The sequence below is a fragment of the Acinonyx jubatus genome, chromosome B2 (genome assembly GCF_027475565.1).
Source record: "Acinonyx jubatus isolate Ajub_Pintada_27869175 chromosome B2, VMU_Ajub_asm_v1.0, whole genome shotgun sequence".
In the NCBI taxonomy this organism is placed as follows: Eukaryota; Metazoa; Chordata; class Mammalia; order Carnivora; family Felidae; genus Acinonyx; species Acinonyx jubatus.
This window is the reverse complement of record NC_069385.1, coordinates 62,023,645-62,040,790: the sequence shown is the minus strand read 5'-3', so window position 1 is coordinate 62,040,790 and position 17,146 is coordinate 62,023,645. Positions and strand designations below refer to the sequence as shown.

Here is a 17,146-nt window from a genome sequence, read left to right as displayed (position 1 = left end):
GAATTTACCCAAGGGATACAGGAGTACTGATGCATAGGGGCACTTGTACCCCAATGTTCATAGCAGCACTCTCAACAATAGCCAAATTATGGAAAGAGCCTAAATGTCCATCAACTGATGAATGGATAAAGAAATTGTGGTTTATATACACAATGGAGTACTACAGGGCAATGAGAAAGAACGAAATATGGCCCTTTGTAGCAACATGGATGGAACTGGAGAGTGTGATGCTAAGTGAAATAAGCCATACAGAGAAAGACAGATACCATATGTTTTCACTCTTATGTGGATCCTGAGAAACTTAACAGAAACCCATGGGGGAGGGGAAGGAAAAAAAAAGGAGGTTAGAGTGGGAGAGAGCCAAAGCATAAGAGACTGTTAAAAACTGAGAACAAACTGAGGGTTGATGGGGGGTGGGAGGGAGGGGAGGGTGGGGGATGGGTATTGAGGAGGGCATCTTTTGGGATGAGCACTGGGTGTTGTATGGAAACCAATTTGACAATAAATTTCATATATTGAAGAAAAAATAAATAAATAAATAAATAAAAATCCTATTGTAGGGGCACCTGGGTGGCTCAGTCGGTTAAGCGTCCGACTTTGGCTCAGGTCATGATCTCACGGTCCGTGAGTTCGAGCCCCGTGTTGGGCTCTGTGCTGACAGCTCAGAGCCTGGAGCCTCCTTCAGATTCTGTGTCTCCCTCTCTCTCTGACCCTCCCCCATTCATGCTGTCTCTCTCTGTCTCAAAAATAAATAAACATTAAAAAAAAAATTTTTTTTTAATAAAAAAAAAAATCCTATTGTAGGATTTGATCAGGGAAGGTTTTATTGGGTACTGTTATCATCCCTGTTTTAAGGTAAGAAAATCAATGCAGAGGTTAAGTAACTTGCCCAAAGTCACTGAGCAAATAGCAGAACAGGGATTTGAAGCCAGGCAGTCTGACTCCAGAGCCCATACTCTTAGCCACTTTATACATGTGGTCTCGTCTAATTAATACATTCTAAAACATTGGTGACAAAGCTCCATTTCTGACTTATTTGTGTTTATATTTGCAAATGAAGCCCAATTTATTCAAAAGAAGACTACTTTATGACAGAAAATAGCCTTCACACAGGGTTAATAAATGTGTAAAATGTGCCAATATCCTTGTGTCTCGCAAAACACTTTCAAGTTGAAGGTCAAATCAAGCTAATACTGACCTGACTTCCTTTGTCATATTCACTAACTTTCTTTCACTTTTGAAACTAATTCTGAAATACTAGCACTGACCATTCAATCGACACATGAGGTAAGTTATACCTTGTTAGTCTGGTCATAGTTTATCAAAACATAGAGTAATTTGAAGCAATTGCGATTTCCTACCGGATTAAGTGGATGGTTGTTCATCACTAAAATATTGGATGGTCTAAGTCTAGTTCACTCAGAACTTTCCAAAGCCTTTTGCTGCTTTTCAAATTAATGAGAGGTTCACTGTATATAAGATTTTCATTGAAATTTTAAAAGTACCTTGGGCGGGGAGGGGTTGGGGTTGGGGGGATGTTCCTGGGTGGCTCAGTCAGTTAAAGACCCAACTTTGGCTCAGGTCATGATCTCACAGTTCATGAGTTTGAGCCCCACATTGGTTGGGCTCTCTGCTGTCAGCACAGAGCCCCCTTTGGATCCTCTGCCCCCCTCTCTCTCTGCCTCTCCCTGGTTTGTGCTCTCTCTCTCTCTCAAAAATAAACATTAAAAAATAATTTTAAAAAGTGCTTTGGGAAACAATGATATAGCATGCTTTTTAATTTTACTTTTATTTGCACACTTGGGCCTTAAACCATTAAACTTTCACAAACTTTCTGGACTTAAAAACACATCATTCAAAGTTGAACATAATTATTGACATTATCAATATTTACTCAGAGTGCATTTCAAGTAGTTAATATGCCTCAAATTATGACCTTTTACTTAAAACAATCCATCGAAATAATTTTCAAGATATTTTTGAGATACGCATTTACTTATTTGGGCATTGCAGTGTTAGAAAAAATTACATTTTTAAAAAGCTTATTTATTTTGAGAGAGACAGAGACAGTGCAAGTGGGGGAGGGGCAGAGAGAAAGGAGGAGAGAGAAAATCCCAAGCAGGCTCCACAGTTTCACCACAGAGTCTGATGTGGGCTGGAACTCACAAAGCCATGAGATCATGACCTGAGCCAAAACCAAGAGTTGGACACTTAACCGACTGAGCCATCCAAGGTGCCCCAACAAACTTACTTTTCTCTGAGTGTTGAATTCAGTACAAGATAGATCAAATTTCATCTTTTTTTTAATGTTTATTTATTTATTTTGAGAGAAAGTGAGCAAAGAAGGGACAGAGAGAGAGAGCATCCCAAGCAGACTCCATGTTGTCAATGCAAAGCCCGATGCAGCGCTCAATCTCACAAACTGAGAGATCATGACCTGAGCTGAAACCAAGAGTCAGATGTTTAACTGAGCCACCCAGGCACCTCAGAAATTCATCTTTAATATTACCAAAGTTATACCAGCTTTCTTTCTTTGATTTAACTTTGTACAATATATCCTCTCATTCCTTTTTCTATTTTCTTATTTTTTAGTTATTTTTATTTGCTCCAGCTTTAAAATATATAATTGATATAAGACGTTGTATAAATTTAAGGTGGACCACATTATGATTTAATACACATATGTATTATGGAATGATTACCACACAAAGATTGGTTAACCTCACATAATTATGATTTTTGTGTGTTGTGAGAACATTTAGGATTTACTTTTCTATTCATTCATTCATTCATTCATTCATTTATATTTTGAGAAACAGAGCATGTGAGCCAGGGAGGGGAAGAGTAAGAGAGAGAAAATCCCAAGCAGGCTTCTTACTGTCAGTGCAGAGCCCTATGAGGGGCTCTATCTTACAAACTGTGAGATCATGACCTGATCTGAAATCAAGAGTTAGATGCTTAACTGACTGAGCCACCCAGGCACTGCCCCAGGATTTACTTTCTTAGCAACTTTCAAGTATATAATATAATATTGTTAACTATAGTCATCTTGCTGTATGTTAGAGTCCCAGAATTTATTCATCTCATAACTAGAAGTTTATACCCTTTGACCAACATCTTCCTATTTACCACCTCTACCCCCAGCCTGTGACAACCACCATTGTAATCTCTGTTTCTATGAATCAGGCTTTTTAAAGATATATCTCACATATAAGTGAGATTATATAGCATTTGCATTTCTCTGACTTGATTTACTTAACATAATGCCCTCAAGGGCCATCCATGTTGTCACAAATGAAAGGGTTTTTCTTTTTTTTTAAATAGCTTATCCATCAATAGACACTTAGAGTGTTTCAGCATCTTGGCTATTGTGAATAATGTTGCAATGAACATGGGGGAGCAGATATCTCTTAGAAATAGCAAATTTCATTTCTTTTGGATATATACCCAGAAGTGGGACTGCTAGGTCATATGGTAATTCTATTTTTAATTATTTGAAGAAACTCCATTCTGTTTTCCATAGTGGCTGTATCAATTCACCTTCCCACCAACAGTGCACAAGTTTTCCCTTTTCTTTATATCCTCACCAATGCTTGTTATCTCTTGTCTTTCTGATAATATTCATTCTAATAGGTGTGAGGTGGTATCACATTTTGGTTTTGATTAGTGATGTTGAGCATCTTTTCACGTACCTGTTCGTCTTTTGTATGCCTTCTTTGGAAAAATGTCTCTTCAGTTCCTCTGCCCATTTATTAATCAGTTTTGTTTTTTTGTGGTTTTTTTTGGTTTTTTTTTTGTTTTTTGTTTTTTTTTTTGCTATTGAGCTGTATGGGTTCCTTCTGTATTTTAGATATTAACCCTTTAAATGATATATGATTTGCAAATATTTCTTCCTATTCTGTAAGTTGCCTCTTCATTTGATTGATTTTGTTTTCTTTTGCTTTACAGAAACTTTTTAGTTTGATGTAATCCCATTTCTTAACTTTGGCTTTTGTTGCTTGTGTTTTCAGTATCATACCTTAAAAATAATTTCAAGATCCCTGTCAAGGTTTCAGGCCTTACATTTAAGTCTTTCATATTTTTGAGTTAATTTTTTTTTGAGAGTGTAAGATAGACATCCAATTGCATTCTTCTGCATGTGAATATTATCCCAAAATGATTTATTGAAGAGACCATCTTTTCCCCATTGAGAATTCTTCAATCCCTTCTCAATTAACTGTTAGTTGGCTGTGTACATATGGATTTATTTCTGGGTTCTCAATTCCATTAGATTGGTCTATATCTACGTCTGTTTTTATGCTTTGCTATGTGATGAGATAGTAATATACTATTTTGGTTATTACAGCTTTGCAGCATAGCTTGAGATCAGGAGGTTTGAGGCCTCCAACTTTGTTCTTTATCAAGATTACTTTGGCAATTTGGGGCTTTTGTGGTTCCATATGAATTTTAGTATTGTTTTTTCTATTTTTGTGAAAAATGCCTTTGGAATTTTGATACGGATTTCATTGAATCTATAGATGGATTTGGGTAGTGTGGATTTTTTCCCAGTATTAATTTTTCTGATTAATGAACATAGGATATCTTTCCAATTATTTTTGTATTCTTTAATTTCTTTCATCAATATCTTATAGTTATCAGTGTATAGATCTTTCCTCTCCTTAGTGACATTTATTCCTAAGTATTTTGTTGTTTTCGATGCTATTTTATTTATTTTTTTTTAATTTTTTTTTCAACGTTTATTTATTTTTGGGACAGAGAGAGACAGAGCATGAATGGGGGAGGGGCAGAGAGAGAGGGAGGCACAGAATCGGAAACAGGCTCCAGGCTCTGAGCCATCAGCCCAGAGCCTGAGGCGGGGCTCGAACTCCCGGACCGTGAGATCGTGACCCAGGCGCCCCTTCGATGCTATTTTAATGGGATTTTTAAAAAATTCTTTCAGACATTTTATTGTTAGTGTATAGAAATGCAACTGATTCATATATGTTGATTTTTTTTTTTTTTTTTAGCCTGCAACTTTACTCAATTTGTTTATTAGGTCTAATTGGTGGTCTTTAGGATTTTCTGTAATATAAGATCAAGTCATCTGCAAACAAAGACAGTTTTATTACTTCTTCCTTCCTGACTTGGATGTCTTTTATTCTTTATCTTACCTAATTGTTCTGGTTAGGACTTCCAGGACTATAGTGAGGAGTGGTAAGAGTAGGCATCATTGTTTCTGACTCTAAAGGAGAAGCTTTCAGTTTTTTATCACTGAGTATGATGTTAGCTGTGGATTTATTATATATGGCCTTTATTATGTTGAGATACATTTCTTGTATACCCAATTAGTTGAGAGTTTTTATCATGAAAGGATGTTGAATTCGGCCATTTTTTCATGTATTGAGATGATATGATTTTTATCCTTTATTCCATTAATGTGGTGTATTAGGTTTATTGATTTGCACCATGTTTATTGATTGAAACCATCCTTGCATCCCAGAGAAAAATCACATTTGATCATGATGTATGATCCTTTTAATGCACTGTTGAATTTGGTTTACTAGTGTTTTGTTAGATTTTTAGATCTATGTTCACCAGGGATATTGGCCTGTATTTTTCATTTCTTGCAGTGTTTTTATCTGGCTTTGTTATCAGAGTAATGCTGGACTCATAAAGTGATTTTGGGAGTGTTCCCTCCTCTTCAATTTTTTGGAAGAATTTGAGAAGAATCGGCATTAGTTCTTCTTAAAATATTTGGTAGAATTCACCAGTGAAACATCTAGTCCTGGGTGTTTCTTTGTTGAGAGGTTTTTGATTATTGCTTCATCCTCCTTAGTCATTATTGGTTCTGTTCAGATTTTCTATTTCTTCATGATCAGTCTTGTTAGGTTGTATGTTTCTAGGAATTTATCCATTTGTTCGGGGTTACCTAATTTGTTGATTGTACAATTGCTCATAAATAACCTCTGTTGATGTATCTCTGCAGTGTCTATTGTAATGTCTCCTCTTTCGTTTTTAATTTTGTTATTTGAGTCCTATTTATTTTTTTCTGTGGGTAATCTAGCTAAAGTTTTGTCAGTTTGGGGGCACATGGGTGGCTCAGTCGGTTAAGCATCCAACTCTTGGTTTTGGCTCAGGTCATGATCTCACAGTCTCATGAATTCAAGCCCCATGTCAGGCTCTGAGCTGACAGTGTGGAGCCTGCTTGGGATTCTCTCTCTCTCTCTCTCTCTCTCTCACTCACTCTCTCTCTTCCCCCTTCCCCACTCATGTTGTCTCTGTCTCAAAATTAATAAACTTAAAAAAATCTGTTTTTTAAAAAAGGGTTGTAAATTTTATCTTTTCAAAAAATGAACTCTTAGTTTCACTGATATTTTTCCTTATTGTCTTTCTATTCTCTATTTCATTCATTTCTGCTCTGATTTTTATTTTTTCCTTTTTTTCTACTAACTTTTGGCTTAGTTTGTTCTTCTTTTCCTAATTCCTTATAAAAGTTAAGTTGTTTGAGATTTTTCTTTTTTCTTAATGTGGACGTTTATTACTATAAACTTAACCCATAAGTTGTGGCATGTTGTATTTTCATCCTCATTTGCCTCAAGATACTTTCTGATTTATACTTTGAACATCTACTGACCAGGCAGGAGCCTTCTCAGGATCCTGTTAAAGGCCCTTTGTGTGAGAATCCAGTCATGGAAACTTAAGTGAAAACTTCTCCTAGTATGACCATACTAAACAAGGTACTGGAGGCAATCCTATCCAGCAGAAGTCAGACAGTATCCACACCTGCCCAAGCCCCTGGTAGTAAGCCCACCAACCACAAACCCACTGCAGACCCAGGGGCAGCCTCATAACTGGCTTCAATCTAGCATGACTGTGCTTCCAGAGGTAATTCCATTGACCCAGAAAACCAATGGAAGGTCTTTACTGATCCCTGAACAGGCTTCTGCTTGGGACTGGATGGACCTCTGGGTGGGCAGGAGTATCTCTGACCGTAGCTGAGAGGGTCTAGAACCATGCCCTAGGGCTGTTTCAGTTTATAGGCAAGATTGAGGTCTACAGACCTGGCTTTGGAGGCATGAATGGGCGTATCTCCCACCAGGTCCTTGGGTGGGCTGGACTGTTCCCTGACTGTGGCTGGAGGGTCAGAAGCTAAGAAAAGAACTCTTTCAGAATCTCTGAGGTTGTAGACATGAGTATCTCCCACTGGGTCCCTGGACCTGTGGGACTGCTGGCATACTGTGACCAAGAGGGAGCTGAAGCTGGTACAGGGTACTCCAGGAAAGCAGATGGGATATCTCCTGACAGGTCCCTGTGCCAGTAGGTCTGTTCATGGACTGCGGCTGTGATGGGCTCAAGCCCAGTTAGAGGCCCTTTTAAGGATCTACAACCTGAATGGATTTGGCAAGCTTACCTCCAGGTGCTCCCCACCCTGCACCTAAGAGGGCCTGCAGATATTCCTGGGCCACTTTCATGTCCATGGCTAGGTCCAAGGTCTGTATGCCTATTACCTGATGCACAGATAGGTGCGACACCTCTCTGGTCCCTTGGTGAATAGTGTTGGTGACAGGACCAAAGCCAAAAGGGGCTGCAGCCAAGTCCTTAGGGTACTGAGCTGTTTTTGAGTCTGTAGCCAGGATCACAGTCAGTGATTGGTTGCCTGGATGCAAGCCTGCCTTCTCATAACAGCTCTCCTCAGTCTCAAACTGCACCAGGGTTTCACAGTGTCCTGCCTGGATCCTGGATCCCCACAAAGGCACTTCTGTCATGGATGGATGCCAAATTATTGTTGTTAAGTGGGGGGAGCGGGGGATACAAGTGGAAGACATCTTACTGGGCCATCTTGCTGTCATCGCTCCCCATTCTTTTTCTTTACACTCTTCTAAGCCCATGGACTTAAATGTGTCTCCATTAAGCAGTAAACTGTTGTTTTGTCCTAGGAATTTTGAAAATTATTCGACATATTTGATCATGAAACCCAGAGAGCCAAAGTGTCATCATGACCCCTTTAGTAGTTCAGGGAGTAATAGAGACCAGGTAATAAAGGGAGTCCTGGCTAAATTCAGTTCCCAGTGGGCCCACTGAGTCTGAAGACGCACTCAACAGTCACTTCCCAGTCCTGAATGTACATCTGGAAATAATGTACTTGGTAATTGAAGTAACTCCACACGTTGGGTCCTTAGCTTGCATGGTAAGAGCTCTCATAGTGAGGTAGGCTATATAGAAATATCTGAGACTGCCCGCCATGCCAGCCAAGATAGCAAGTCAAAAACAGTACTTTTACTTAGGAGTATTGGCAGGAGATTGACGTCCCCATTAGAGACCTACAGGATTCAGAGCTGGTGGCCACACCAGGTGTCCATTTTATTCACCAGTCTGGCTAACGAAGAAACTGAATACATCCTGGAGAATGACTGTAGACTACTGCTAGCTCAGCCAAGTAGTTTTCCTACTTCACAGAAGTGAACTTCCTACTTCACACAGCTTCATCTGCTGTGCCATGAAGTTGTTTCTGGGACAGATTTACAAGGCCTCTGGGCCCCTCGCTGGCTCATTCAGTTAAGCATCTGACTTTGGGTTTCAGCTCAGGTCATGATCTCACTCACGGTTTCATGAGTTCAAGCCCCAGGCTGACAGCTGTGAAGCCTGCTTGGGATTCTCTCTCTCTCTGCCCTTCCAGCACTCGTGCTGTCTCTGCCTCTCTCAAAATAAATAAACTTTAAAACAAAAACAAAAAAACAAAAAGAAACAAGGCCTCAGATGTATGGAATCTTGCCACTGATCAAATAAATATTCTTTTTGAATTCCAATTAGAAAAGAGCATAGGGGCACGTGGGTGGCTCTGTCAGTTAAGCGTGTGACTCTTGGTTTCTGCTCAGGTCGTGATCTCATGGTTTCGTGGGTTTGATCCCCGCATGGGGCTCTATGCTGACAGTGCAGAGACTGCTTGGCATTCTCTCTCTCTCTCTCTGTCTGCCCCTCCCTCGCTCACACTGTCTCTGTCTCTCTCAAAAATAAATAAATAGCGGTGCCTGGGTGGCTCAGTCGGTTGAGCATTTGACTTTGGGTCAGGTCATGATCTCGCGGTGTGTGGGTTCAAGCCCCACGTCGGGCTCTGTGCTGATGGCTTGGAGCCTGGAGCCTGCTTCGGATTCTGTGTCTCTCGCTCTCTCTCTCTGCTCTTCCCCTGCTCTCTCTCTCAAAAATAAACATTAAAAATTTTTTAAATAAATAAATAAATTTTATGAAAAAGAAAAGAAGAAAAGAAACAGTTCACATGAACTCAGGATGGACAATATTTGTTTCCAATTTTGCCTCAGGGCTATGTTAATTCTCCTGCCCTCTGTCATTGTGTAGTCTGAAGAGGTCTGAAGTGCCTGGGTATCTCAAAGAAGATCTCACTGCTCCATTACACCAGTGACATCATGCTTATTAGACAGGATGAGAAAGAGATGGCTAACATGCTTGAAGCCTTGCTATGTTCCCTGCACTCCACAGAGTAAGGAAGTAAACTCTGTGAAAACTCAGGGGAACTTCTACTTCAGTGAAGTTTGTAGGGATCCAGTTTTTAGGAGTTCAGAAATAACCTGGAATATTTCCTACAAAATAAAAGACAAATTAAAAAAAAAAAAGACAAATTGTTGAATCTTGCATTCCCTACAACAAAGAAGGGAACATAGTGTCCAGTGGGGCTTTAGGGGTTCTGGAGGCAACACACTCCACACCTAGGAACAGAGCTCCTGCTCTGTCTTAGTAGAGACAATGAAGTACCAAATGGCCAAGTATCTAAACTGTTAATTATAAACTGGGTTCTGTCAGACCCACCAAGCATAAATTTGGGTGGGCCCAACAGTAGTTTATTATAAGATGGAAATGGAACACCCAGATCAAGACTGGGCGTAGAGTAGGCTGCAAGAGCAAGTAAGTCTTACATCACCCACCACAGGTGTCCAGCCTCCATCCCCCAGCTCACACATACAGGCATATGGGCGTTCCTGTGTGACTAGGTGAAGGAGGAGGAGAAGGCCCAAACTTGGTTTATGGATGGGTCTCCTCTGTAGATGGATACAAGCTGCATGTGCATAGCAGCTACATTACAGCTGCATTCAGAAGTAGCTTTGAAAGACAGAGGAGAGGGGAAAGATTTGTAACGGGACATGGAGCCCCAGGTGAGAATATATAGAGATATCTGGGTAGTGACTAGTGACGTGGCTGGCCAGTCAGAGGCCTGGAAGGAAATGACTGAAAGTTTTAAAGCAAAGAGATCTCGGGTAGAGGCATATGGGTGATACAGGGGCCTGGGCACGAAGTGTGAGAGTTTGTGTATCACATATTAATGCCCACCAGGAAGTATCCATCAAGCAAGAGGCACTCAATAACCAAGTAGGCAAAATGACCCTCGTCAGCCTTCTTCATCAGCCAACCGAAAACTGGCATGGTGGGCCTACAAATGAAATGTCCATAGTAAGAGAGATGGACACATAGTAAGAGAGAGGCCACAAGGACCAGCTGAGGCAATAGCTGAGGATAAGAGTAATTTAGAACAGATTGTGTGGAAAAGTTACCCCCACTTACACCCCAAGATGGACTGCAGCAACGAGGTCAGTAGTTCATCCCACTAATTCCTATCTCTAATTTTCTTCTCAGGGAAAGAGGCCAATGGGACCATGAAGGAGCTGCTCCCTGCACTTGCATGGAGGAGAGCTGTGCGGCACAAAGGGTGGAACGCAATGGCAGTGAAAATACACCAGTCAGATCACCTCTTATGGGAACCATAATTGACTGATCACCCCAGCTGCTGTCCCTTTGAATCTACCACTACATCTACACAGAAGCAACACTTCCTGTGGGCAACTCCCAGCCAATGACTGAGCACAGAAGGGTGCTAACAGAAGGCCACCCCAGCAAAATGTAGGACTCCTCAATAAAGCAACATTGACCTTAGGATCCACCCCCCTGCCCCCATCAGCCTGGCCAAACTTTGTTGGAACTGTACTGAATTCTGAGACTTTATATCAACCCCTCCTCCCTCCTTCCATAGGAATCAGACCTGCATTATTGTTTGAAGCTTCTTTCCACCTTTTCCTGCTCTCTTCTCCCTCTTGCACAAGTGTTTCTCCCAGTAAATCTCCTGCACATCTATTACTGTCTTAGTGTCATCTTCTAGGAGGACCTAAACAACACAACAGTCTAGAGTTCTTACCTTCTTTTATTTTTCATTGAAAATTTCCATTTCTTAAAATATATTCCAGTTTTCTTGTGAAAGTCTCTCTCTCTTCTTTCTTCAATATATTAACCACAGCTATTTTAAAGTCCCTACCTGATCATTCTAACATCTGGATCACCTATAGTTCTCTTTCTATTTTTTTTCTCTTTGTTTTTGGACATTTGGTCTAGTTTTTGGCATTCCTGGTAAGTTTTTATAGAATCCTGGACAATATATTTTTGAAATTATAGAGGCTCCTGGTGTTTTTCCAGAAAAGTTTTAATTTTCTTCTTGCAGGTAGAATATGGACAGACCACCTTGATCTAGTCAAAGTGGAGTTTCAAGCTTTGTTAGACTTGATATGTTTCTGATTTAGTCTTGCCTTTACGGTATACTTAGGGTATACCCTTGCTAGGGTCTCAACTGAAAACTTGGATTGTTACCCAGTGTCCCCAGTGGGCTCAGAACCCCCACTCTGCTTCCCCAGACCCAGGAGACTGCTTACGTCTCTGCTGAGCTCGGTATCTTCCTAAATGCTCCTTTTTGTGTCTTGGTATCTCGATGTCTCTCCTTACATCTTCACTGCTTACAATTCAGCAAATGCCTCAAAAAGAAATTGCAGAGAAAATTTCTAGATCATTTCTCTGTGGTTGCCTCCTCTCCTGGCCTCTCGAGTCTTAGCTACCTTGGAAACTCTAAACTCCGACTTTTATCTTTCATTTCAATGAAACCACAGAAAGCTTCAGGCCATCACTTTTTGCCTGCCTTCTTTTCTCCATTTCTTGGATTGGCAAATGCGCAAAGGCATTAATAGATGTAAGAGTGAGGCTTATCTGAATATTCTTTCCTTCTCTCTTGGACATTGGTCCTGCACATCCTGGCATCCTTGATGGCCCTCTGATGCATTCAAACACTCTTTCTTTTCTTTTATCCAGTTCTTCAGGCTCCAAATATGCTATACTTCCTCCTAACTCAGGGCCTTGGTACATGCTCTTGTCCCCTCTTACAACATATTCCCACCTCATTCACCTATTTAGTAACCACTCTTCTTCAGATATTAACTAAACCATTGTTTCTACAGGGAAGCCTACTCCAACATCCTTGGCTAGATCCAACCCTCTCTTATAGGCTTTCAGGATACCACACTCACCTCTACTTTCTAGCTGTCATCACTGGTACAATTTGATATTTATTAGTGTAATTATTGGATTAAATTCTCTCTCCTTTTATACAATGAGCTTAGGGTGGCTATTTATCATGTCTGATCAACATTATACCCCCAGTGATTAAGGAGTGCCTGACACATAAGGAATGCTCAATAAATAGCTATTGAATGAATGTAGTACCATAATCACCTTTTGAAGTAGCTCATCCACTATATTAGAATATGAATATATGAATTAAGACTCTGTCAATGAGTTAATGAAGCCAATAGTTAACAGCTGAATAGTGTCCTTCTCACTAATAATTACACTGTGTGTGTGCATAATTGAAATTGAATTATATATGGCAAAAACGTAAACTTCTCAGTAGTAGGAAAGAGACTTCTTGGATGAATACTTGAATATTCATTGAAACCAGAAAACTACAAAGATCTCCAGGGATATAATTTTGGACTCTGATAAGAGCATTTATGCAGTAATTCATTGAGCAACTCAACCAAAATGAAATGCTGACAAAAAGAAGAAAGATCAAAGCGTGCTTTCAAGGACAGAGCAGGAATCGGGCACTGCAAAAGGAAGGCATGATGTGTTTGGCAGAAAGGTTTAGAGAAAGGGAAAAACAGCAGAGAACGAATTGCTGGGGAGAGCAGAAAGTCCAAAGTGTGTTACCTGTTTTCAACATAAAAAAAAAAAAAAAATACCCTAACATTCCCACCTCCCCAGCTTCATAAAACAAATAGAAGGGTAGGGTGGGAAGTTAATGCCAAGAGCCTAATCATTGTGTTGAAATATCCCAGGAAGCCCACTCTTCATGTGTCAAGGACTTCCACTACTTTGCTGAAAAACTAGCAAGTCAGAAGATTAAATATTGGACCGAATATTAGTTAGTACATGGAACTGGTTAAGGTTTACGTTGGCTACCTGAAGCCAAAATGAACATTTGGTCGATTCACCCCAATGACCAATCAAACCATCCAAATGAGTGCTTTCGTTGAACTAGTTAATTTAGTCACATGTGGGGGAGCAACTCCACGGGGAGATTCTCAAATACAAGGCATGGTAATCTTGTGTGGAGCCAGACTTCACCACACAGTCTACATGTTTTGCTTATCAGTAACATTTGCAACAAAGGCCTAGCGGAAGGGCTTCTAGCCCGGTTTCTTTGGGTAATATGCACACAACCAATTGCATTTAATCTGTCATGATATGTATTGGGCACTACCGTGTGCCCGGCACTGTGTCAGGTATGCTGTGGTAGTTTGAACCACAGATTCTATTCCTGGTCTCGTGAAACTTACAGTCCACGGGGGCAAAAGAAGCACTAATCAAATAAACACACAAACAAATATAAAGTTGCAGCCGTGGCTAGTGGCTAGCAAGGAGAGACCCATGGTGACATGGGAGCCTAAAGTCGGCAATTTGGCCTGGATGAGGGAAGCAGAGGGAACAGAAATGTGTGCAAAATCACTTGGGGTAGCTAAATTCTCGGAACATTTTCTTCTTATAACACCTCACATCTCCCTTTCCTCCCCGATAAGTATTTTACTTGATTGGGTCTTGGGTGGAGAGCCACACCCACAGTTTGGAAAGTGTGGCACTTCTCTCACCATGCAAGTCTCCAAAGTCTCACGCCCCTCCCCCTCCAATGGCCCCAAGGGGAGAAGAAGGCAGCAGAAGAGAGGGAGAGAGCTCAGGATATCAGGGACTATGGAAAGAGTGCATCTTCTCGCAGGTCCCATTACCCTGGAGATACCAACCTCAAGGCGACTTGTTAGCATCCTTGTGGGTGCTGGGACACCCGTCTGCCTTCTATTCTGGCTGCCATGCAGGGAAATTGGGGAAGAGATCAGCTGGAAGGCAGCTTGCACACACTCCAGATGAATGGGCAGCTCGTGATGCCTGCTTGCTCCCGTGTCTCTGATCTCTCGGGAAAAAGATGAAAGACAGGGAAGACAAGGTCAGAGTGGAAGAGTTTACGGAAGTAAACCACAGGGATCAGTCACGTCAGAAATATTAGTGTAGTTGGAACAAAAATAAGAAGTGAAATCACTGGGAATGATTTTAATGAGTCCAAGGCATAGCATTTCCTTCCCCTTGGCGTCGCGTGACGGTCAACGTCCGGCCCACAAGGCAAAAGCAAACCAAACAGGCAGCTTTGGATGGATTCTTGTTTACTGTGTCTTTGACTTCACAGCACCCGATTTGCAGTTAAAATACCAAAAATAAAAACACCCAACAGCCCACATGCCAGATATTTTCCACTAGTATGATGGACTTCAGTGGTTGCTTAGGCCTGTGTCGGTGCTAACATATTTTACAAGACTTGTGAAGAAACTACGATTCTCCACACACAATTGTTTATGTTCCCATGTAAAGCTGCACGCCTTTGTTAATGATAACTAACAAATGATACAGATGCCATGGAAGTTGCTGGAGGTGGGCAAAGAGTGATGACGTCACCATCACCAGCATGAGGGGTCCCAAAATTAAAAAAGAGGGTTTATATGCAGAACATATAAATCAGTCAATGCAATGAGCCAGGACTGCTCACACAGAGCAGAGTGGAAAGTAAGAGCTTGGGAGTGGGGAAAGGGGTTTGTCTGGGTATCCAGAGGCAGGTATAGGTTACGCTGAGTAGTATATATCAGTTCAAGTAGAAGAAACTCAGAAAGCAAGTCCACCTCGCTGGAAGCAGTAAGGAGCACAGCAGCACCTATATTGGTTCAACGGAAGAGTAAAGAGTGGGCAGAACCGAGTTTCCCTAGACACGAGAGACAGAGAAATCCCAGACTGGGGAGTTAGGGCATTGCCTCTGCTGAGCCAAGAGGCACTGACAAGCCTTCTTCCCCTGGTGTCAGGAACCAGGCTAGACCTGCAGTGAGCTATGTAGTGACCAGGAGCCAAAGGGATGAACGCTTACCAAGACAGCAAGAACTTATCCAGACAAATATGATAGTGGCTACAGGACAGAGAAGCGCGTGGGGACAGAAAGGTTTACCTGTCTAAGGTAAAGCAAGTGGGTTAAACAAAGACGAACTGGGTGATAGGGTAAATCATGTACACTGAATGCAGTAGGAGGTCTGAGTTACAGAAGAAACGGACCTTTGGATTTCAGCTCCATTCTCTTGGTCCAGGGATTTTATGCATGCAGTCTCCCACTCCTTCACGTAAGAAATGGAGCCGACAATCCCAGATTAAACAAGTTATCCATCATCTCTCATCAGAAGTCTCTCATTCTTCACGTTTGCCCTGCTCTGAACTGACAGATGCCGCAGAACACATTTATCCCAATGGTCTTTAGCTGACATAATCCTCATTCCTTGTGAATGGAAAGGAAGTAAATTTGTGTAACAATTACTCATCCTTTGTGCAAAGGACTACAGAGGACGTGCGTGGCAGGACCAAGTGCACGGGGCAGGGTGACGAGGAGCCGACTTGGGGACAAAAGCCACTGGTACCCAGGATTGGGGTTTGAAAGCAAACACCTATTTTGATCTCAAGGTGATGGAGGGAAAAGTGGGCTGAGTAATTCAGGACAAGAGATATGAGGGCCTGGGAGGCAGAGATCTAGCTCCTTTCCCCTCCCGACCTTGTTTTCATCCCAACAACCACACAAATGCCTCTTACATTAAACTACAGCTGAGAACAGGAGATTGACAGAATTTTCACTTTTCATCTGGATGATTCAACATCATGTAGAAACAGCTACTGTGGACCTCCTAAGGAGGGAAAGGGTGGGAAGCAACCTATCTCAAAAGACTGATTTAAAAAAAAAGTTTAGAAGCCACTAGGTGTTTGGTACTTATTTTCAAGGCTATAAATCCCACAGCAGGTGCGCCTAAGCAATCAGGATAGGCAAGAACTCTGATAAATTCAATGGTGATACTTAGGGCCACAGAAACCCTGGGGGGCTATAAATAGTCATTAGGAGTGAGATGTTGCTGAACACCAAGGGGAAAATCCACCAATGGAGCAGAAATGTAAATCAGGAACTACTATGATGAAATTGTGTTTTCACAGAAAGTATAAAGGAAGAAAAAAAGAGAAAAAGCAAGAATTAGATTTCCTTCCAACGCTTAGAATATGAGCCATTTTAGAAAGTGTCAAAAGAGGGATGGAGGGAGGAAGCAATTAAGCAAGCAAACCTCCCAACCTATTTCATTTAGGGGTCCGTCGGAACCTGGCAGTTCAGTCCCCATATTCTGGCTGTGTCCACAGTCAATGAGCTTATGAGATTGTCACAGCAAAAGGTGTTCTATCACCTTTAGGTTGCGAAGGTTTGGGTTTCTTTTTGCAAGAGAACAAAATTTATTGATAAACACTGTTTACTTCTCACATATTCTCTGAGGATGGTGGGAGGATCAATGCACATTTGTTAAGTCATCTTGAAGTGTATGAAGGCCCCTGTGGCAAGGGCACCATGCAGATGTAAAGTAGTTATAATCGAGACACCTGAATGGCTCAGTCGGCAAAGTGTCCGGCTCTTGATCGCAGCTCAGGTCAATGATCTCACAGTTCGTGGGTTCAAGCCCCACATCGGGCTCTGCCCTGACAGTGTGGAGGTTGCTTGAGAATCTCTCTCTCTCCCTCTCTCTCTGTCCCTCCCCTGTTTGCTCTCTCTCCCTCTCTGTCTCTCTCAAAAATCAACTTAAAAAAATAAAGTAGGGGCGCCTGGGTGGCTCAGTCGGTTGGGCGTCCGACTTCGGCCCAGGTCACGATCTCGCGGCCGGTGAGTTCGAACCCCGCGACGGGCTCTGTGCTGACAGCTCAGAGCCTGGAGCCTGTTTCGGATTCTGTGTCT

The 17,146-nt window shown here is 41.6% G+C and overlaps 1 long non-coding RNA gene across 1 annotated transcript in view; it reads right to left on the bottom strand.

Moving 5' to 3' along the window:
- The window catches only part of LOC128315570 (uncharacterized), a 118,087-nt gene that overhangs the window by 48,395 nt on the left and 52,546 nt on the right, over positions 1–17,146 (bottom strand). The window contains exon 2 of the long non-coding RNA XR_008298447.1: positions 14,103–14,267. This is a non-coding gene — a long non-coding RNA (uncharacterized LOC128315570). The remainder of the gene's footprint in view (positions 1–14,102; positions 14,268–17,146) is intronic.